Source organism: Cydia fagiglandana, chromosome 17 (genome assembly GCF_963556715.1).
Source record: "Cydia fagiglandana chromosome 17, ilCydFagi1.1, whole genome shotgun sequence".
Lineage (NCBI taxonomy): Eukaryota > Metazoa > Arthropoda > Insecta > Lepidoptera > Tortricidae > Cydia > Cydia fagiglandana.
Genome location: NC_085948.1, coordinates 7724658 through 7748920, shown reverse-complemented (window position 1 = coordinate 7748920; position 24263 = coordinate 7724658). Strand labels below are relative to the sequence as shown.

The window sequence follows — 24263 nt, the reverse complement described above, 5'->3', positions numbered from 1 at the left end:
TTCATGAGATACAGACTGGTGACAGACAGACGGACGGACAGACGGACAGCGGAGTCTTAGTAATAGGGTCCCGTTTTTGCCCTTTGGGTACGGAACCCTAAAAAACACTCCTATTATAGGAAATAATTCAATGAGCAACATTTAAAACTACTCGAATCTTGAAATTGCTTCTGAAATTCACGAGCCGAAGGCAAACCGTGCTCGACTTACGAAGCATTTACTTCTGCGATGTGATATTTGTCTTAGGATGTGCTTCACTCGTAATTGCTTTTCTCGTTTACCACTCGGGCGTCTGTGAAAATGAACGATGTAAGGAGTATTGCGCTCCAGAATACACAGCTTTTGTTCACCGTAAACAAGAATACGCTAGATGACACTCTATTTTGTTTGCTAGTAAACGGAGCTCCTGAAATTGCATGCCGCAGTTTATGGGCGAATTTGTCATGCAACCGAGAATAAAAGATCTGAGCACGTAGGTGCTTAAATATTCATGGATCCGCAGGATGGTGTAGTTTAAGACAAAAGGTGATTTCAAGTACGATATGGGGAAGCACTTGTATTCCCCATATTCTTGTATGCCTCAGAAACGTGGACCCTGCGGGAAGTAGAGAAGAAGAAGATAGACGCCCTAGAGATGTGGTGCTGGAGAAGAATGCTCGGAGTATCGTGGACTGAATTCCGTACCAACGAGTCTATACTTCGAGAACTCGGCATCAAGCAGCGTTTATCATCTTTGGTGCAGTCTCGTATCCTCACCTTTTTTGGTCACGTGTGCCGCCGAGGGGAGGTGGCTATTGAGCGACTTGTGGTCCAGGGAAAGGTCGAGGGTACCAGGCCACGAGGAAGATCGCCTATGAGGTGGACTGACCAGATAAAGGCGGCAGTAAATGGCTCATCATCACTACATGAATGCACGAGGAAGGCGGCTATCAGAGAAGAGTGGCGACGTGTTGTGAAGCTTGCCACCAACACCTGAAGTGATGACCACGACCACTCTGTCAAGAGTGATACCGACGAAGAAGAAGATGGGGAAGATATTAAGTAAGAGTACCTTACAGGAAATTAGTTTTAATTTAGAATTCTTATGTCTATCAACTGATGGTGTAAGTACATCAGATTTGTTATGTTACTACTTCACATTTACCTCTCAAAATACCATCAACATCCGTAGGAAGAATACTAAGATTAATTAATGATTTCATATTATAATATAACCTAGGAAAATCTGCCACTGAAATGCGAAAATACGGATGATGAATCCAAAAAAATGCGGTACATATATTTTAAAAGAGAGAAATATTACTTTCAATTTCGAACATAACTCGTACGTCTTCAGTTGCCACAGGCAAATCAGATCCGAAGGGAATAACTTTCCGCTTAAATGTTTCCTACGAACATTTCTGGTTGAGTCACGGGAAACAACACGTGAGTCTGCAAAACTTATCGTTGGGTAAACAATCCCTGTCGCTGAGCCAACCTATATTTCTTAATCCAAATGTAATTCCAATTCCGCTCGTAATTGCTTTAGGTACAGTTTAACGGCAAAAGCAATCAGGACTATCGTCTGAAATTTCCGATTTCTCGGGAGCGTCGGTTTGATATAGAAGCATGAAAACATCTAGGTATATACTTTATATAAATGCACCTGTCCTGACTTACTGCATGACTGACATATCAACGCAGAGTCGAAACTACAAAAGCTAGAAAGATGAAATTTGCACACTAGGTTTCATTTATAATTAAGTATCTTTTCATAACGTTAAAGGAAAAAACGGAACTTGAAGTCTTGTCACAAACAGGACCTTAAATGGATAGGTAGGTATGTAAGTAGGTACGAGAAAACGAATTGAAAAGCGAATCTTCTTGAGCTCATAGCTCATGTGAAAATTTTATCTGATTTTTTAAATGGTTTTGATTTCTGTAAATGACATGCAGCCCAGGATCTACACAGATTAGGAGGCAAAACCGAAGTATTACATAAAATCCTAGTGAGATGTAAAATTCCCGGCTACTCATATTTACAGCGTATATTCGACACCGCCCAGTGGAATCTGAGAGCCAAATTACGCTTCGGTTCATATTTTATTAATTATTATTTCTCGCCAAATACCTAGCCGTCCCTGGCTTTAACGCTACGTCTTACGTAGGCGAACAACGCGCGAACGCGGCGCGGCGCGGCGCGGCGAAAGCGGCCGCCGCCGCGCCGCGCCGCGCCGCCTGACATTCGCGTGCAAATCGCGCCGCACCGCGTTCGCAACGAGATCGCTTACGTAGGACACTTCTATGGGCATCAAAGGATTGATTTCGCCGCGCCGCGCCGCGCCGCGTTCGCGCGTTGTTCGCCTACGTAAGACGTAGCGTAAGGCCAACGCCTTTTTAACGTCTACTTTAAAAACGCTTAACAAAAGCCTTTGTATTGACTTGGTATCTTAATCCTCTGCAATATTCGGAAGAAAGTATTTTTGTGAAATAAAAATTTTAGTTCTTGTTATGACGTCAATCATATTATTAATGTTTTTGTGTACAGAAGTATGGAAATTTTCTTATACTTTAAATGTGTTAAAAAAAATGTGGTTCCAACCAACCAACGTTTTTAATTCCAAAATCGACGCGTCGCTTCATAATAAAAAGAGTTAAGCAAAGAAAAGTTCAGGAATGCTATTTAAATTGGTTACTGACGTAGGGCAATCGTAGGTACAGTCACCTGCACTAGTATGTTACTCTCCGAAGGCGGCAAAAATATGTGACACGCTCTTAGGGCTCTCCAAATAAGATCGTGTCAGATATTTTTGCAGCCTTCAAAGAGTAACGTACTATTGCAGGTGACTGGACTTACTTATGCAAATGAATTTCATCCCAAATGGTGGGAAATTAATTTTTTAATACTTTTAAACGTGGCAAATGTGAGTAAAAAAGGTTAATAAAATTGATCTAAACAAGTAATAATAGGAAAACTTGTATCACGCGCGTTATTAACGTGTGTAACATCCTTCAATCCCTATTGATCTCGTCTCGTCCTAAATCAATATGGCCGCCTGGATTCATGGGCAATAAGTTTGCGGACTTCGTCGTGTTTGAGGGGTTGCGATCGATGTGTAATATCATATTGGTAACTCGTCCTACCTGGTTCACAAAATAATGTAAGGTTCCAGCATAACTTGACTTCAATATGTGTTACAACTTCGTGTTATTTGATATCAATCATCTTTCACTGGTAAAGTAGACGCCGCTAGAGACGGCAAGCTATCAGAGTAGGTAAATCTAGACGCGTGGGCTGGGCTGCAGATGCGGTCCCTCTGGGGAGATAATTTAGTCACCGATCCTATTTTAAATACTAGGTACTCATATCGAGTACGGGTTATCTAAAACGCATCTTTAGGATATGTTTATAAAAATATAGAATACTTACCCAATTCTAAAAGTGTTAAACTTTGAACATTCATTATATTATAAGATTTATAAGCCTTCTCTGCGGCAATGTCACATTGAGCATGTTTTAAATACTAAGGTACAATATTTAATTATACCCCCACTTAAAACAGCTGATCATTATTAATCGCATGTTTGAAGACTTCTACGACTCTATGATTTGATCATATTATTTTAGTTTCAGTTGCGTTGTTTTGTAATATGTACAAACATGTCAAACTATAATCAAAGACATATGTAACTTCGTACAAGATGAATAAAGTCTAAGAAAAAACGTGCCTCGGAGATCAAGAAAAAGTCATTTTCGGATAGATGGCGCACACACCTTTAGCCTATACTCGGCTAGATGGCGTGACGACACCGTTTCATATTTATCAATTTTAACACATAGATATCAGAGAATGAACATGGGTCAAAATTATATAAAAATAATAAAATAATTTATCCAGATATATTCATTTTTCGATAATTTTATACGTGTTTATTTTGAGTTTTAGTCGTGTGTGTGACAGTGACTACAACATTTACTATGACAGGACCGCTCTATACTATCTATTCTTTTTGCTACTGGCTATAACTATCCAACACCTTCCCAAGGTAATCTTTGAAAGATGATATTTTCTGAAGCGAAGTACTTACCTGACTATATAAACAGCGAGGGAAAGCCCGCTCAGCAAAGGAGCTATGGCGCCCGGGCCCTCGGGCAAATGCACCGGCGACCTGAATCGCGTTACGTTGAAAGGCGCGATTATGCAAGACTTCGGTGCAATTAGGGTTACCAGATGTCAGGAATTTTACTGACATGTCAGGAATTTTGGCCGTTTGTCAGGAACGCGGCCGGAATACGAAAATGTCGGGAATTTTAGTGAATTAACAGACTTTTCTATTATGTAGGTTAGGTACCTAAGAAGGTACATTACATTCAAATTTACTTACATAAATCTAAAACAAATCTTTAAACAATGTATCAAGCATACATAGATAGAGTTAGACCATGAAAAGGCTGCAGCGATTTTGATAGACATGATAATTTTATAGCGTGGGCTGTCAAAACCTCTGCAGACTTTTCTTGAGCGAGGAAAAATTTCGCAAATCAGGAATTTTGTCAGGAAATCCCAAATTTGAATCTGGTAACCCTAGGTGCAATGCTATTAAGAGTAAGCATGATGTAAAATTTCCTGGAACGCGGGAAATATTCGTATGTACGAAATCGCGTGAGGTTTTTCTATGATGTCGTAGTGTGTGAATATTTGTGCAGGTAAGTTGAAATACCTGTTACATATTTGTAAAGGTTTACGTTTCTATTTTGCAGAACCTAGAACGTTTATAGTGATAAATATATGTTCGTCACGCTTACAAAATATTGACTCCGCATAATTAAGTAGGTACATATAAGCAAGAGCGGGCGAATATTTCGGTGCCATTCCAATAGTAGGAAATAGGTAGGAATTCATGACAGAATCCGTATCCTAACCCAACCCACCCTAGTTATTTTGCTCCATTTAAATGTAATATGTACCTACTTTGTATACGTGCGATGTCTGACCATAATGCAGTGGCGTAGCTAGCATGGGTGGCACCCGGTGCGGAAATTGTGGGTGTCACCCCAAAATTCAATCAAAATTGTAAAATATATTTAAAAAGAGTAATTGTAATTTATGTTAGATAGCTCAGGATTTAAGTACTCCATCGCTTTCATTTTCAATGATTTTACGAAAATTTTTATAGGTGGCACTACTGATGTTCACGGTCGGGTATCACCCCTAAATGGGTGACACCCGGGGCGGACCGCCCCCGCCGCCCCCCCCCCCCCCCCTAGCTACGCCACTGACATTATGTATTATTTTTAAAGAATAAATAAAAATCTTGAAATACAAACAACCATGGTTATATTTATTTTGAATTTGATAAGAAAATCAGTTATTCCGATTTTATAAAAAAAGCCTACTTACCTAAACACATTTATTTTATTTTATAATTGTTACGTGTAGCTATGTATATATGTATATCCTTTTTGGTCGTTTCAAGTTTTTTTATTTTATTTTGCAAATAATTCGATTTTAATTCGTTTATTTTCTTTTGGCGTATCGTGGTCTAAATTTTGCATTGAAGCCCGGATGATCGGTGGAGCGTCTATCATTTAATTAGTAGGTTGGTTAAGTCTACCTACCTGCCTTTGAAACAATGTGCAGAGGGGCGTGTGTTACCCCAGTCGTAGGATGGAATTACGACATGTAACACTGTTTATTTATGTTCTCTTTGTGTTTTTTAGGTTTTCCAGATCAGCAAAACGGAGCGGATGATTTAAATTGATTCGATGGAGGTTTAAATTCGTCGTATTATTAAATTCTGACTCTGTTCAAACCACATTTACTCGTAGGTACGCGAGATGTATTTCTTTAGTATACCTACCCAAGTAGTGAACTTCTACTTAAACCTCCAATCACCAACTCATTTATTTTTGGCTAGAAAAATAAGTTAATGAGCTCTATTTCGATAATTGTAAATTTATATAAATGTGGATAATTTAGTAATTAGTAAGTATGTTACTTAACTTTACTGTCACAGAGAGCAGTCGTCATCATTATTCATTACAATTATTAATACTACATATTATTATTCGTAATTATAAGTCAGAAGTCCAAATTGAAGGTTTGCCAGCGAGCAATGGAGCGCAGTATTCTATAGTTCGTTTTTAGGGTTCCGTACCCAAAGGGTAAAAAGGGACCCTATTACTAAGACTTCGCTGTCCGTCCGTCCGTCCGTCCGTCCGTCCGTCCGTCCGTCCGTCCGTCCGTCCGTCCGTCCGTCCGTCTGTCACCAGGCTGTATCTCACGAACCGTGATAGCTAGACAGTTGAAATTTTCACAGATGATGTATTTCTGTTGCCGCTATAACAACAAATACTAAAAACAGAATAAAATAAAGATTTAAACGGGGCTCCCATACAACAAACGTGATTTTTGACCAAAGTTAAGCAACGTCGGGAGGGGTCAGTACTTGGATGGGTGACCGTTTTCTTTTTGCTTTTTTTTTTTGCATTATGGTAGGGAACCCTTCGTGCGCGAGTCCGACTCGCACTTGCCCGGTTTTTTTTAGCATTAGAAAGAACTTCAAAGAAGGTAAGCGATCTTGGCATGTCTTTTAATTGAAAAACGCTTTTTAAAAATCAATAACTATTACTTATGAAAGCAGGAGAATATAAATGATCGTATTAGATTCATAATTGTTACGTATTTGTCGTAACTTATTTTTAAAACGTGTTTTTCAATTAAACGACACATCAAGATTGTTTACCTAATTTCTAATGCTAAAAAAACGATGTATAGGTGTCACAAGGACGGATCGCATCCGAAACACCACATTGCGCTCCAAAACTCGCATAGCTGACGTGGGGAAGAAGACCGCCAGGCTGAAGTGGGACTGGGCGGGTCATGTCTGCTGCATGCATCCGGATAGGTGGGCCAGTATAGCCACCATGTGCATGCCGCTAAAGAAGCGCGGATGTGGTAGGCCCAGACGGAGATGGCGGGAGGACTTGGACACCTTCATCAGTGGCTGGCCGGAGAAGACACTACAGCGGGAGTTGTGGAAATCAGGGGAGAGGCCTTTGCCCAGCAGTGGGACACTACAATAGGCTAAACAAAAATTATAAGTAGCTGTGTATTGCATTGTTTACACGAAGTAAAGTAGGTCCCTACATAAATATTTACAGTTTACACATTTCACTAAGACACCAAATTGGCCAGATTGAATCTGCACAACGGGAAGCCAATCAAATCCCATTAATAACCTCCAAAAATCTACGTTTACATATAATCAAAGGTTGGACATTCCCAATTTACCGCGTCATGTTGTACAAAGTAAATATTTATCACCCCCAGTGACATTCGCTTTGAATATTTATAACGCTCCCAAACACGTGTGATTTTTAGGGTTCCGTACCCAAAGGGTAAAACGGGACCCTATTACTAGGACTTCGCTGTCCGTCCGTCCGTCCGTCCGTCCGTCCGTCCGTCTGTCTGTCACCAGGCTGTATCTCACGAACCGTGATAGCTAGACAGTTGAAATTTTAGTTAGTTAGTATATCTGTTGCCGCTATAACAACAAATACTAAAAACAGAATAAAATAAAGATTTTTTACCGAAGTTAAGCAACGTCGGGCGGGGTCGGTACTTGGATGGGTGACCTTTTTTTTTTGCCTTTTTTGCATTATGGTACGGAACCCTTCGTGCGTGAGTCCGATTCGCACTTGCCCGGTTTTTTATGGTAGGTACAAACCCCGAGTATTACCTACCTACACGTGAACTGATCATTTGCATATTACGAGTATAAAGTACTAGCGACCCACCCCGGCTTCGTATGGGTTACACAAAACTAACAAATTATACACCTACACGCGTATTCGGGAAACGAGATAATCACAAGATCTAGAGACGATATAGAGATCAACTAGATTTACATTAGATATCGACTAGATGTGACTTGGATATCTAAGTCATAACTTGTCGAAATCGTTTAAGAGGACCTCCAGAATCGCGGAAACGTCAAATTTGACGTATCTATCTTACAAATATCTTTAAATTATCCATATCGTAACTTGTTGAGGTCTAGTAGAGATCTAATTCATTTTCCGAATCGAGCCGCTAAACCTTCCTCAAGAATCACTCTATCGATATTGAACACCGCATCCGTTCAGTAGTTTTTTAGTTTATCGCGAACATACAAACACACAAACAGACAGACGCGGCGGGGGACTTTGTTTTATAAGGTTTAGGGATCGGTCACAGGTAAAATAGCTTCTATTAGGTATCATGAAGTCGAAAACAAAAACTACGACCACCGTCAAGGTGGTTCGCCTAGGTTACTCAAAACTTAACTCTCGCTAGATGGCACCACTTTTGCAAAATTTCAGATTTTATTTTTTTGTGAAATGGTCTTGGTATTTGTATACTTAAAAGTATGTTTCGCGCACTCTTTAAGTAAATATTGAACTATTAAAATAAACATTGAATACTTCATTGTGCAAAAACCACCTTTTTAATTCGACGGAGTGTTGCTGTCACGCTTTTTCCTACTATTACTCACACATGCAAACAGTGTTTCCGTGATCCTCGTAGTAGACAATTTCACACAACGTAAGTATGTTGCAATAGCGTAACGTTATGTTCGTGGAAATACGTGCAAGAGGTTTGGGGTTCAAGACTGGTGCGAGTAGGTAATTTCTTTTTGTTTCTCCTTTGTGTTATCTTACCTTTAAACGAGCAATTATTAGATATATAATTATTTATTTATATATTTGGATGGTATCAGAAACGGCTCTAACGATTTCGATGAAATTTGCTATAAGGGGTTTGATCTCTTAGCTAGGTCTATGAGAAAACGCGCATTTTTGAGTTTTTATGTTTTGTAAGCTTTGGTCGGTCTCCCAGATATTCAATCTCCGCTTGGCAACTAATCCCAGAATTGGCATGCGCACTAGTTTTTACGAAAGCAACTGGCCTGACCTTCCAACCCAGAGAGTAAACTCATTTGGATTAGTCCGGTTCCCTCACATTGTTTTCTTTCACCGAAAAATAGGTATCGGTGTATAAATTGTAACGGTGCGTGTAACGAAGCGTTACACTATCGACCTTCATACTATTTCTGGCACCATACAAATTCTAAATTCCTTTTTGAAATTCAAATCCTATTCCAAATTCCATTCAATGATTTTTATTTTCAGTTCGATCACATACTTTGATCGATAAACATCATTTTATCTAACGGACTGTACTTCCCAAGTTTCTAAACACGACCGTTTAAGTGTGATTTTTATTAGTAAACGTAATAATTCATAAGTGCGTGCAGTTCAGTATAGTGCTCGTTTTGTGGCCCTGCACACCTTCCAGATATATATCTACATCATCACCAAGGCACATATTGTAAGTTATTTGATTTCTAACCTTCTTAATTACGAAAGTGTTTTTATACATACAGTCAGCAGCAGAAGTCGCTATACACTCCAGGTGCTCAAAGAGAGGTAAACGTTTAAACTGTCAAAAAGTTGTTGACTGTCATGGTAGTATTTACTTGTGAGCGCTCAACGTGTCACAAATATGTTAACAGTCGCTATTCATTAATTTCTACACTTACAACAAGTCATTGATACCTTAGCTGTCAAAAAACCAATGGTATCTAAGCGGTCAACGTGTCAAATATATCTGAACAATATGGAAAAATAGACTTTAAAGCATACAAGTATGGTCGAATATTGAATAAAAGATAGCCATGCTAATTTCAGGTAAAGCGTTTTGACAATCATCGAAAGCAGTACAGTCTTGTCATCACATACATCTATCTCACGTTTTGCCCTTCAACCATTTGACAGGAGCCTCTCGGTCAACTTACTGCAAACTATTTCTTTTAATATAATCGTCAAGACGAATGACACATAGCAAAAGCTAACTGAAGCCGAATTTAGAGCCAATTGTCAAGGCACGTCGTGGTCTCAGTAACAGGCGTTTGCTTTTCAAAGCAGAGACCGCGGGTTCAAATCTCAGTCGTACGCACCTAGAGATATTACAGCTTTTTGTTTTTTTTTTTGGGTTTCATTTCTATTATTAATTTGTGTCTTCTGGTTTTATGTTAATTTCGCATTAGTTTATATATAATTTTTGAAGATAATGTCACATGTAGCGTATGTACGACTTTCTATCAGGACGTTGTAGGTTTGAACCCGCAGTGGTCGTTACTTAGATTACTCCTGTGCGGAATGCCAGTTGATATTTAGTACTCAAAAATCACGTTTGTTGTATGGGAGCCCCTTACTTAAATCTTTATTTTATTCTGTTTTTAGTATTTCTTGTTACTTATAATAGCGGCAACAGAAATACATCATTTGTGAAAATTTCAACTGTCTAGCTATCACGGTTCCTGAGATACAGCCTGGTGACAGACGGACGGACGGACGGATGGATGGACAGACGGACGGACAGCAGAGTCTTAGTAATAGGGTCCCGTTTTACCCTTTGGGTACGGAACCCTAAAAATGCTGGTCTCTTCGAAAACTGACTAAATTAAATTAAAGGATATGAAAACAATGCATTTTATTAATTTCAGACATCATGTTTCATAGTAACATTTATTGCTTAAGACCTACACAATCGATATCTAAATAGAAATAGTCTTAGTTTTATTTTTCAAAACGTTCGGGGTTCGATTCCCGAGCTGAGTACACATTTTTTTTAATGTATGAATGCAGTTTTTCGTGTTACTAAAATCGATGACATGATTCCTAAGAAGAGATCGGTGTATATCTTATAGTATCAGATTTTCCCATACTGGCCGATCTAAATGGGCCACCCTGTATAGTATATTTTACTACAATAAGTGGGCTACATAAATATATTAACATAGGTATATAATATGATCAACGGTTTGGAAGAACAGCCGCATATGACAGTTAAAATAAAAAAACCGATCATTTTAGAACCTACTTATTTATTGTATGTATAAGTTTGACACTTAACGATAAAATACTTCTTTAAGAAAGGAGGTGTCAATTCGTAGTGCTACAGTATTTATTTAAAAGTTAAACAGATAAAATGTTGATGCTTAGTTACCATTGAAATAACAACTGCTTAGCAACTGGTGGCACCCTGGCTGCTGACGTACGTGATTGGAAGTGCGTGTAGGTATTAATGACAGCAGCTTGAATTTGATTGCTTAGTTACCACTGACTTTTTAACCGTTACTGTCATTGTGATTAAATAAGGGTGTATGTGTTAAAGAAAAACTCAGAAGTTAAGGTATTTGTGACGAACTGAAAGCCTACGTGAAAATTACATCTTAGATGTCCTTATTTTTGTGACGATTGAAGTGTATATTTTTTCTTGGACACCTTGCCCGCTCAGGTATATCTGCTGCTGACTGTACCTATCTGTTAACACGTAACCTGTATTGTTACAGGTGCCTTTTTATTTAAATAATAAATACCCCTCATCGCTCTGGATCCTGCCTTTTCATTCCCATCATCCCTGTGAGGCTCCTCCACCTGCCCCCTCACACTGGCGCCATCAACGTGCTCAAACCCGGACCTGACAAGACACCCACCCGCCCTACGACGCTGAGCAGCCCGTTCCAGTACCTCCGCGCCAGCACCTCCTCCTACCCAACAACCGCAACCAGCTGTTCCAGTCCTACATTTTTCCTTTTTCTAACAATTTTTTTTTATATTGTTTGTAATTGCTAGCTTTAAGATCTTTTCAAAATTCTAAAAGGTTATAGTCGACCCAACTCAAATTTTCGCAATATCTCTCGGCCTAACATCATTTTATTTAATTTTCTATTTTACAACCAACCTTTTATCTAATCCTCAACCGTTTAACCAAAATTCCCCCCCTTAAATAACCAATTACATATACATCTATCATCATTCATCATCTTATACCAATTTATCTATATCTATTTTCTAATCCCTATTATGCCAGCGTCCTACGCTTTTTGTCGCGCCACGTAACAAAACTCTTAACATAGTGATTACACAAAACATCTATCACATACAATTACACAATCCAAGATTTCCACTGAAATCTCACAAATTGGTTTCAATCCTAAGTGTTTTTAAAACTCCTTGGAGTCACTGAAGTGCGAACCAATCCTAACTTACGGCAGTACTGTTGGAGATAATCCGATAGCTTATCCTTCACCCGATTAAATAAATATACACAACTAAGCCTAATATCACAATAAACTTCTCCTTTCGATTCAATAAAAAATAAAATTTAATAACTACATATTTTATTTATATTGATAACATCAATTATTCTCTTCGTGATAGGTATCCACTTTAATAAACAATGAATCCAGCACTATTAAATAAACCTGAACTCATCTATGAGCTCAAACTCAGGAACATTCAGTTCCCAGCCACCGCGCAGGCTGATGATTTAAGACAGCTCCTCACTCCAAATTTATTCGCGGACCCGTGTTCGAATCTCTCCAGCCCATATGATCTTGAACAGGATATCACCGAAATTAGCAGATGCCTCACAATAGTTTCTTCTCAGCTACAGCTTGCGACCACCAACCAAGCGAAGCACGATAGAATAGCGGTTTTCTTATTTCATTTATATAACAGAATAGAACGTCTCCATATTACCACTGAATTATCTCCAGAAATTATTGACAACTATTCGAAAATATGCGAATTTTTGTCAAAATGTCAAACAAAATTTAACATGTCACAACCGTCAACAACAACGTCAACTTACGCGTCAGCAACCTCTTTGATAGATGATTCCACAAATTTAGACCTACTTGCTCGAAAATTAACCAACCTCTCTGAAGCAAAACCAAGCGATTTTAAAAAAATTCAACTATAAAGGCGATAGTTGCCCTTATGATTTTATTCGAAACATCGAAGAGTTTGCAATTACGCGTAACATTGACGACAAACGCTTACACAAATATATATACGATTTTTTATCAGGCACTCCTTTAGATTGGTATAGGTCAAAGAAAACAACCCTTACAGATTGGAAATCATTTAAAACCCACTTCTTAAAAGATTTCGAATTGCATGACCATGACCACAACTTACTACAAAATATACATTCCCGTAAACAAAAACAACATGAACGAATAATAATGTATTTTTCAGCCATGGAAGCCCTCTTTTCCAAATTACATGAACCCCTTTCTGAAAAACAAAAAATAGATATCCTCCGTAGAAACATGAGCCCTTATTACAGTTCCAGATTAGTTCCTACAGATGTTACGTCTATAGACACATTATTCCAATCGTGCAAATGGTACGAAAGCTGTAATACTACCTCTACTTATAGCTCTAGCAACTATACCAACATTCAACAAGATTCTAACCATACCCCCCCTTCCCAACCGTACATACCACCATTCCCATTTAATAAACCGGTCCATACTGTAACAGCACCACCTTCTACGTTACGTTACTCCTGTCCGCGTTGCAGAACAAACGATCATTCTTTAGATATTTGTACAAGTAAAAATATAGTATGCTTCCGCTGTGGCAAACAAAATGTCACTTTTGCAAAATGTACAGTTTGCCATAAATTTCCAAAAAACGCATAAAGGAGAAAAGTAACTTAAATAAAACTACTGCTACAGAATGGAACCAATGGTTAGATACCATTAAATTATTTATGTCATCATACAATACTACATCAGCACTTTTCACTCAAGATCCATACGATGAACGACCTTATGTCAACATCCAGACAAATAATTTAACTTTATGTGGCCTCTTAGACAGTGGCAGTGCTTTAACTATTTTCGGAAATAATTCCCATAAAATTCTCTTATCCCACAATTTTACCATAAATTACGACCATAAAGTCGTAGGCTCTGTAGCCGACGGCTACCCTATATACTCTATTGGTACAATTCAACTACCAATTTCGTACAAAAATATTGTGGCTATTATTACCGCTCATGTTATCCCTACTGTAAAGCAACCCTTGATTCTAGGCACAAATTTTTGGAGAAAATTCAATATAGCTCCCCACATATTACCTGACATAACGTCATATTCTGATAAACATATAGATACCCTAGTTATTTCCACCTGCGACCAACACATCACTAATTATGACAACCTTTCTGAAACTCAACAGTTAATTTCAGATACTATTATTGAAAAATTTAAAAATATTTCAACAGAAACCAAACCCTTAGGACGAACCCACCTCATTGAACATCACATAGATACCGGTGACCATCCACCAATCAAACAGCGATGCTATAGGCTTTCTCCAGAGAAACAAAAAGCTTTATGCAAAGAAGTTGATGAAATGCTAAAGCTTAATGTTATCGAACCCTGTGAAAGCCCATGGCTAAACCCTGTCATAATAACTCCTAAAAAAGATGGAACGTGGCGTTTTTGCATCGACAGCCGTAAACTAAATTCGATTACGCGCAAAGATGCCTACAAACTCCCACTCATTTCTGACATTCTAGATAATCTAAAAAATGCTAAATATCTATCATCGATAGACATAGCAAAAGCATTTTGGGAAATACCCCTACGCCCTTCTGATAGACCTAAAACTAGTTTCCATGTACCCTCAAAAGGCATGTTTCGCGTAATGCCTTTTGGATTGACTAATGCCCCTGCTACCCAACAACGCTTTATGGATGCGTTATTCCCTTCTGAAAACCTTGATAACTCAGTATTTACCTACTTAGATGATATTATCATCATAAGTAATACTTTCGATGAACACATCACTCTACTTAATAAAGTTTACCAAAGGCTAGTACAAGCCAACATTACTATAAACTTCCCCAAGTGTTCATTTTTCAAAAAAGAACTTAAATATCTTGGTTACATAGTTAATGAACACGGCTTTCAAACAGATCCTGACAAGGTTAAGGCAATACTTAACATCCCACCTCCCACAACTCCTCGAGAAGTTAAAAAGTTCCTAGGTACAGCAAGTTGGTATAGACGCTTTATCCCCGATTTCAGCACAAAGGTTGCACCACTAACTAAACTTACCTCCACTTCCAAAAAAGCACCACCATTTAAATGGACATCACTAGAAGACAATGCCTTCAAATCCATTAAAGAAGCTCTAGTCTCTACCCCTGTTCTTGCTTGCCCAGACTTCTCAAAACCCTTCGCAGTCAACTGTGATGCATCCAGCTTCGGCATCGGTGCCATGCTGACCCAAGAATTTGATGGCGTTGAGAAACCCATTGCTTATATGAGCAAATCCCTAACTGGTCCCCAAAGAAATTACTCAATTATAGAAAGAGAACTCTTAAGTGTCTTACTAGCCCTAGAACATTGGCGTTGCTATCTTGACAACGGCTTAAAGTTCACAATCTACACAGACCATTCCGCATTACAATGGTTTCTCCATCTAGATAATCCAACCGGACGTCTAGCCCGCTGGAGTATTCGTCTATCTACATTTAACTTCGAAATTAAACATAAACGTGGTAAAGATCATCTAATCCCTGACGCTTTATCACGCTTACCTTCAGTAGACGTTATTAACTACAATAGTTCTAATACCAATGACGACTGGTATAATAATATCTACGCTAAATGCAGTTCTAACCCCAACACCACTCCAGATTACATAATACATAATAATAAATTATACCGATACTCAAAAACCCCTTCGTTACTCCAATCTGAGTATAATTGGAAAGAAGTTATCCCACTAGAGTACAGAATACCCATTATCACAGAAAATCATTCCACCCCAACTTGCGCTCATTTCGGAACATTTAAAACATACAATAAAGTTAAATTGAAATATTTTTGGCCAGGAATGTACAAAGATATTTCAAATTTTATTGCCAAATGCGAGACTTGCTTAGCTTGCAAACACCAAACCCAACTAAAACTTGGCCTAATGGGTAAACCTAAGCAATGCTCTCGACCCTTTCAATGCATTTCAATAGATTTGATCGGCCCCTTGCCTACTACACTAAAACACAACAGATTCATCTTTGTCGTTACTTGCTGTTTTTCAAAATACTGCCTCCTCTTTGCGATTAAACGTGCTACGTCATCAGTAATCGTTCATATTCTAGAAAACCTAGTTTTCCTAGTATATGGAATCCCACAGACCATAATTCTTGACCATGGTCCTCAATTCGTTAGTCAAGAGACAACGGATTTATTCCACTCCTATCAGATCCCAAAAATACACTATTGCGCAATTAAATGCGCCCAACCAAATCCCGTGGAGAGATATAATAAAGTTGTTACCACAGCAATATCCTCATTCATACAGGATGACCACAGGAATTGGGATATCAACCTACATAAGATACAATTTGCTATTAATACTTCCGTAAATGAAACAACAAATTATACTCCTTCTTTCCTTGTATTTGGTCGCGAATTAGTCACATGTGGATCAGCATACGATAAATCTGATCTCACAGATGATATTATATTCGCGCCCAGAGACGAATACGCTGATAATCTTGGTCTTCTCCAGCCTGTCTTCTCCGAAGTACAAGCCCGTCTTTGGAGAGCGCACCAAACCAATTCTTCATCGTATAATAAACATCACCAACATTTCGAATTCAACGAAAATGACATCGTCTGGAAACGAAATTACGCAATTAGTAATTCTCCTAAACACTATTCTGCTAAACTTGCACCCAAGTTTATTAAATGTTCTATCCTAAAAAAAATATCACCCTTAGTATATGTCCTACAAGACATGTCCGGCAAAATGCTCGGACGATGGCATATTAGAGACCTTAAACCTCTCCCCAAAATTCTAAAATAAATAATATACTGTTTTTCCTTAATTAGATTCTTATTTGGCTCAAACTTAGCTACTTTTCTCCTAAGCTCCTAACTTGTAAAATATTGTATATAATGTTATACATTTATAATTATATCTCATCCCCATTATACATTTCGGACTCATTACATTTCGTACATACCTACTTAGTACGAATTTATACGTTCATTTATACTATTTAATTTATATAACGTTATATTACGTTCATATAACGTTATTCAAAGCTAACTCTACCAGAGTTAGAACAATACTTATTTATATATTTCTTCCCTTGACATAACGTTCATATTTACGTACTTAGGTACATACGTACCGTACAGTACATTTATTAATTCCATTAAGGAATTATCTTATGATATTTTGTAGTAATCCTACATTCCATACGGCATTACTTTGTTGAATAAATTTCAACAATCGTACTCTTTGTAGGTACACATTATTGTAGATATTATATTTAGATTCATTAATATTCAGCGGGTGGTTACTGATTAATAAGCCTTAATACTAATGGAGAGCGATTTAATGAGTACGTCCTCTACTTAAAGGAGTACTCTATTGAAACTTATTTTGGTTAAACAATTAACCAAAATTTTATAAGATGATGTATGAATGACCTTTGGTATGCATGTTTAAATCGCCTCTCTTGTATGATAAACATTGTATATAACATCCCCACCTTCTAAATTTATCACTCATACCCATATTCATTACATTATATTTACATTACGGAAAAATCCTTTGGCCATAAGCCCCAGGATTTTCCCTTCCAGGGCGACCCCGGTAGTGTAACGGTGCGTGTAACGAAGCGTTACACTATCGACCTTCATACTATTTCTGGCACCATACAAATTCTAAATTCCTTTTTGAAATTCAAATCCTATTCCAAATTCCATTCAATGATTTTTATTTTCAGTTCGATCACATACTTTGATCGATAAACATCATTTTATCTAACGGACTGTACTTCCCAAGTTTCTAAACACGACCGTTTAAGTGTGATTTTTATTAGTAAACGTAATAATTCATAAGTGCGTGCAGTTCAGTATAGTGCTCGTTTTGTGGCCCTGCACACCTTCCAGATATATATCTACATCATCACCAAGGCACATATTGTAAGTTATTTGATTTCTAACCTTCTTAATTACGAAAGTGTTTTTATACATACCTATCTGTTAACACGTAACCTGTATTGTTACAGGTGCCTTTTTATTTAAATAATAAATACCCCTCATCGCTCTGGATCCTGCCTTTTCATTCCCATCATCCCTGTGAGGCTCCTCCACCTGCCCCCTCACATAAATAGGTATCAAATGCTATTTCGTACAAAAGTTCGAAAAATCATTGGTACGAGCCGGGGTTAGAACCCGCGACCTCCGAATTGCTTTCCGCTAGGCCAGCAGCGCTTCCCCCACATACTCAGTGTTATCAGGTTTTTTAAAAATCAAAAACGATTACTTATGAAAGCAGAAGAATATAAATGATCGTATTAGATTTATAATTGTTACATATTTGCCGTAACTTATTTTTAAAATGTGTTTTTCAATTAAAAGACACGTCAAGATTGTTTACCTTATTTCTAATGCTAAAAAAAACAAACTATAGTAATAATTGTGTTTTTCATTCATAGACAAAATCCATTATTTTTAACCACAGGAAATTTTATACACTTCTTTTTAGGGTTCCGTACCCAAAGGGTAAAACGGGACCCTATTACTAAGACTTCGCTATCCGTCCGTCCGTCCGTCCGTCCGTCTGTCACCAGTTGAAATTTTCACAGATGATGTATTTCTGTTGCCGCTATAACAAAAAATACTAAAAACAGAATAAAATAAAGATTTGAATGGGGCTCCCATACAACAAACGTGATTTTTGACCAAAGTTAAGCAACGTCGGGAGTGGTCAGTACTTGGATGGGTGACCGTTTTTTTTTGCTTTTTTTTGTTTTTTTTTGCATTATGGCACGGAACCCTTCGTGCGCGAGTCCGACTCGCACTTGCCCGGTTTTTATTGCAGTGAGGATGTCCTGATTGTAAAAATCAGAGAGATTAGGTAGAGTATAATTTCTAATTATCTTTGTAAAAATAAAAGAATACGTGTAGCCCATACTTAATAATCGATTTATGATAATAAGAAAAATTAAATAAAAATAAAAAAACAATACGAAATTTAGGTGTAACAAAAATACAAAAAGTTATGTTCCAGCATACAATGACTGGGGATCGAACCGGGAATCTTCCGTTTGCAAGCAAAAATGCGACTGTTTGCATAACACGCCATGATAGTTCTTAGCTAAGCTGACGAAATTCTCGCTTAGGTCAATTAACTACCTGTCAACAAAATTGCACTAAACATGACGGCACTCCAAATTCGAGCCGTGGTCAGCCCGGCAACGTCGGAAATGGTATGGCAACGTCGCAAATGTACACGACATTTGTGACACACACATACGTAAAATTGATGAAAAGTTAACTATGAATTTTGCATGATTTCTGTATGAAACATTGTTTTCCTGTTAATTTCGCGCAAACGAATATTCGAAAGAAGATAAATGCGGAAATATTTGTGTACTAATAGTGTGTAGTTACTTAATGAGCTTTGATTGAATTTTGTATGAAAAGCGAACCACCTTTCTTTCAATTTTATTATTCTAGAAATTGTTGTTTATTTCTTTATTATTTGGAATACATCTGCGGTTAGATTATTTTATACTTATCTAAGATTGATATAAGAGCCAAGGACATGACCGTTCTAACTATGTACTATTGTACATGTAAGTACATTGTACCTACAGCTATGTGATTCACTCGTTCAATCTTGGAAATTGATTTGAACTTGTGTTATTTGTCAGCCATGCACTCGACGCACTGTCCGTAATTGCTTTTGTGCGCACTATTGCACCCTAGATTGATAAACTACGTAAATATGTGTTGAGCTAGTGATATACAATATAGGATAGGAATACATTGTAATGTAGGGATAAGTATAAGTAACTCTGTCGATCTTTTACATTTATACGGCTAAACTATATAATTTGATAGACAGAAAACGCGGCCACATACGAGGTACTTGATTTCGAATAAGACTGGTAGACGAAGTAGAATGAATGGGTTCGAAGAAGAGAGGTAGACCAAAGAAAAATTGGAGATTCTTTCCGTCAGTAGAAAAAGGCGGCATATTTAAAAAATGGGCGCGTAGGGTGGCCACATAGAAAATTTTAATTTCGCGCCTTTTTCTACCGACATAGTGGATTTGCCAAAGTATAGTTAGCAATGCTTGCTAGTTCTTGCGCCGTGTAAATGTGAAGCTCAACTCAAAATTAAATTACGAACGGAACATGATTTATTGTCCTTGCCTAATAATAAATGCGTATTTTTCCTAATGATGTACTCGAGGATTTGCTTACAAACGACGCGACTTCATGGCTAACATTAAAACATTTCCAAATAACCCAATTACACTTTCGCGTTTCTTTTCCAGAGAACAAAATTACGTCTTTTTCTTGTTTCTAAGTGCCAGAGGAGCAACGAGTAAGAAAATATCATAAAACGAAAATAAGTGGGAGGTAAAATGTAAAATTTTACTGTCAGAAGGATCGTTAGCTTGTGACTAATGATGCATAATGATGACTCCCTTTTCCTCATCACTCATATTTTAATACATTTATTTACAGAGACCAACTGGGGCAGACATGAATTTATAACAAACCTACCAGCCTAATGAAGAGACTTCTGATATATATATATATATATATATATATATATATATATATATATATATATATATATATATATATATATATATATACCTACCTACCTACATAATGAAATATTTAACGTTTCAAATTATTAGACATCATCAATCTGGCTCGTTCTTTTAACAAATGGGCAGATCAGTACCAATTAAAAAGTTCCTTAATTTACATTCGATAAGTTCGATAAGCGTGTGTAAGTAAAATTGCCAGATGGTAGGGATTTGGCGGGATTCTCCCGATTTTTAGCATGTGTTCCCGATTCCCGACAAAGTGAAAACTGTCCCGAAAAACAACTTCACGTTATAAAACAATAATTTCAAGTTCCGAAACTGTCGTCGAGCGAGCGAGTGACTCACGTTGATAATATTAGGTAGATAATGAGAAGACATTTTTTGTTTGTTCAAGATCTCAAAGTATTATACTATTTTTATATAAAAACGTCTATGGACCGAGCAGCTGACGTAGTTCCAATAATGTAAAATAATAATATCGTTGTTTTTAATACGATTACTTTAATTAGAATGTTTTTTTTTCCCGACTTAAGTCCCAAAATCCCGAAAAATTGTTATTTTTTCCCGATAATAACGCCTTTCGATCTGGCAACCCTATGTGTAAGGGGATGATGGGTGTTGCCTTACACATCTCTCCTGTGGGACATTACTTACGCAAAGTTAAGGGCTATGTACTACCTAATTTTCTATTTTTTTTTATTATTTATTATTAATACACAGTACAGAGCTTAAATCTATACAGATCCCTGCAAAACTATATTTACAGTTTGCCTGCAAGTAAGAGTCTCTACATACATGTATATTATTATACTTACTTATTATTTAAACCCTTATAAAGGGGGTCTTCTTTTCTCTTAACCCATGTGATAAAGTCACTACATACATGCAAATAAGCTGATAACTTTGTCTACATGAGAGACAAGTTTTTGACCCACAATTGATAAAGACAGTGATAGCGGTAGGATAGCAGGGATAGCGGTAGGTAGGGTCGCTAAAGCAAAACTATAACTTTATGACGAGTCCGTATCGCACGCCCACCGAATTTAAGCCTACTTACTTATCGAATTTAAGCCATTTTTCCATGTACAGTCACCTGCATTATGTTACTCTTCGAAGGCCGCAAAAATATGTGACACCTTCTTATGGCTCTACAAATATGATCGTGTCAGATATTACGGCCTTCGTCATGTAACTTATTATTGCAGGTGACTGTACCACTCAGCCCTAGAATTGTTTGTCCAGAACGAGAATGTGTGCGTGTAAATACGAGGCTAACAGCGTGTTAGGATATCACAGCTTTATCTTAGCGACCCTGCCTATCTTTGAACTCTGTGGATCTACATAACTAGATATACATACATATTTAATAGATTAAGTTGGTTTAATCTCCTTGCAATATATTTACAGTTCTGCACTTTGCTGGAGTGTCTACACTATGTGTTATATATTTATATATAACACATATATCTAAATATATGTTATATATTTTGAATCAAATCGAAGCGTATTAGGTATGTACAATATGTACCTATTCAAGATGCCTATGTATATCTTGAATAGGTCCATACGAATGACTCGAGAATAATATAACTACCTACTAATCTACTTAGAGGAATAAATCGTTTCCACTTAATGTTAAAATATGTATCTTAATTTTTCAACATCATCTTCCTTGCGTTGTTCCGGCTTTTTGCCATGGCTTGGCTCGGCTGCCCGGGAGCCCGGACCGTAGTAGGCTTGTCAAAAACGATAAATTGTATCAGATTATACCTATCAAATAAGTACGAGTATGTATCCTGTGACAACGGGTCACTCAGGTAATGTTTATCTACTTTCCCGACCTTTAGCCGTAAGCGTAACCTAAGTGAATATGGTTTGGTATATTTAATATTTTATGTTAGAGTCTCTCGGGAATTTTATAGTTAAAATCTCAGATTATATCTATTTTCCACGGTAAATCTAAAATAAGCTCTCAGCCTTCGATAAGTTTTTCTCTTTTGACAACCCTGATTTTTATTTCACTGTCTAACCAGACGTTTAATGCAATTTTACAAAATATTTTCAACTTAATTTAAAGTAAGACTGTAATATGAACTTTCATTACCTATTAAAATAATTGAGGTATTAGAATAGAATTTTCCATTTAAATTCCTCGACATACCTGCTATTGGTGCGTCCCTGGCGAGGCGGTTAGATAACGTCACGCTCCAGGCTCCCAGGCCAAAGGTCGTAACCTTTAACCAGCGGCTCTTCAAAACAATAACACCAATCGATAATGACAAGAAAATAATAAAAATATACTTACGCCGAAATCCGTCACAGCTATCCTGACGCGATGTGATTTACTGTCCTCTCTTGACACCACTAATCGTTCGCTTATGTATTCGATTTGTCAACATAACACTTTATCACTTAAAATGTCCCGATATTTAATTGCATCACTCGACTGTTTGATTGGCTCTCTGTGCCGCTCGGTTATTTAATCATTTTGCATTTGAAACGGTTCTGCCGGTAGCGCGGCCGGCGACGCGCGGTCTCCCCCGCGGTTCCCTGAAAACTGAAAGAGAAAAGCCTGAAGGGAAACTGGAGCCTGGGAGCGAGCGTTGAGCGTCTGAGAGGACCCGGGACATACTGCCGGCTTGCTCACTCGTAGTGACTCAGCCGTGAGTCAGAGTAGGATTAACGGATTCCTAGGTTCGCTCGCTGAGCGGCGGTGCGCCCCGAAGTCGGTAACGGGCGCCCGCTAGCGAAAGCTCAATGAACAACGACAATTCATTACATCAGTAGGTATGAAAATGACAATTCTGAGATGCTTTTAGTGCCCTTCCGCTGAAGCGGTTTAGCTTGAAGTGCATTCGTTTATCATATTCAAACTCTTTTCGCGCGGTGGGAATATTTCTTCGTTGAATGCGCAACTAAACGAAACTTATGTCGCCTTTATTGCGGAGACGTATGTTATAACTTTAGTAAGACTTTTGTTACCTATATAAAGGTACCCACGGGCAATTAAGGCATGTTGGCCTGTTAGGTAATAAATTATTTGTAAACAATAACGACTTCGTTTAGGCAAGGTAGCCAATAATCATGTGAAATTCGACATTATACTGTATTAATCTAGTCAATATTCAAAGTGTATTAAGTTATGATTATGACATAAAAATTCACATAATGGAACATCAATAAACATGTTATTTATGGATTAATGTGTTAGGAATCTATCTAACTCGTAACGAGAACAAGTACCAAGATATGTCAGTTTTTTTCAGTTGTGTGTAGGTACTGCAGGTATAGGTAAACTGAAATAAATGTCATATAAGTACTAAGAAAAAGTGACCAAGGCCTCCGTGCCCCAGGCTGGAATCGAAACAGCGTCCTCTGCTATCGCGGCAGGCGCCTGTGCCATTCGGCCACCGGCCCACAGCGGCATAGGTCGATTTTTTCCAAGTAGCTGTATAAATTATGCACTTCTTACTGAAAGGCTTATGGCGTCCCTTGGACTAGCCTGGCCTGGCTGTGTGTAGGTACGTACATTTTTTGATGAAGAAGTTTCAATTACTAGATATTAGGTTACTTAAGTTTTACAACTGTCCAATAATGCATTTAGAGAACATAAACTTTATGAACCCGAGCAATGAAGGCAAGTAGCTCCCGCGTACAATGTTACGCGCCGTAAAGCGGAGTTACTCAACTTTACGGCTTTAATAAGTGCACAAATTCTAGAAAAAATTAAAAGATATATACTCGTATGTAGGTTTTTTTTCAGGTTGAAATTCCGAC

The 24263-nt window shown here is 37.7% G+C and overlaps 1 protein-coding gene across 1 annotated transcript in view; it reads right to left on the bottom strand.

Annotated features, from left to right (window-relative positions):
- Nucleotides 1-23325, bottom strand: part of LOC134672389 (probable G-protein coupled receptor CG31760) — a 142410-nt gene extending 119085 nt beyond the window's left edge. Inside the window, exon 1 of the mRNA XM_063530264.1 lies at nucleotides 22792-23325. The gene's annotated coding sequence lies outside the window, so the exon portion shown is untranslated. The remainder of the gene's footprint in view (nucleotides 1-22791) is intronic.
- Nucleotides 23326-24263: the final 938 nt, after the last annotated feature.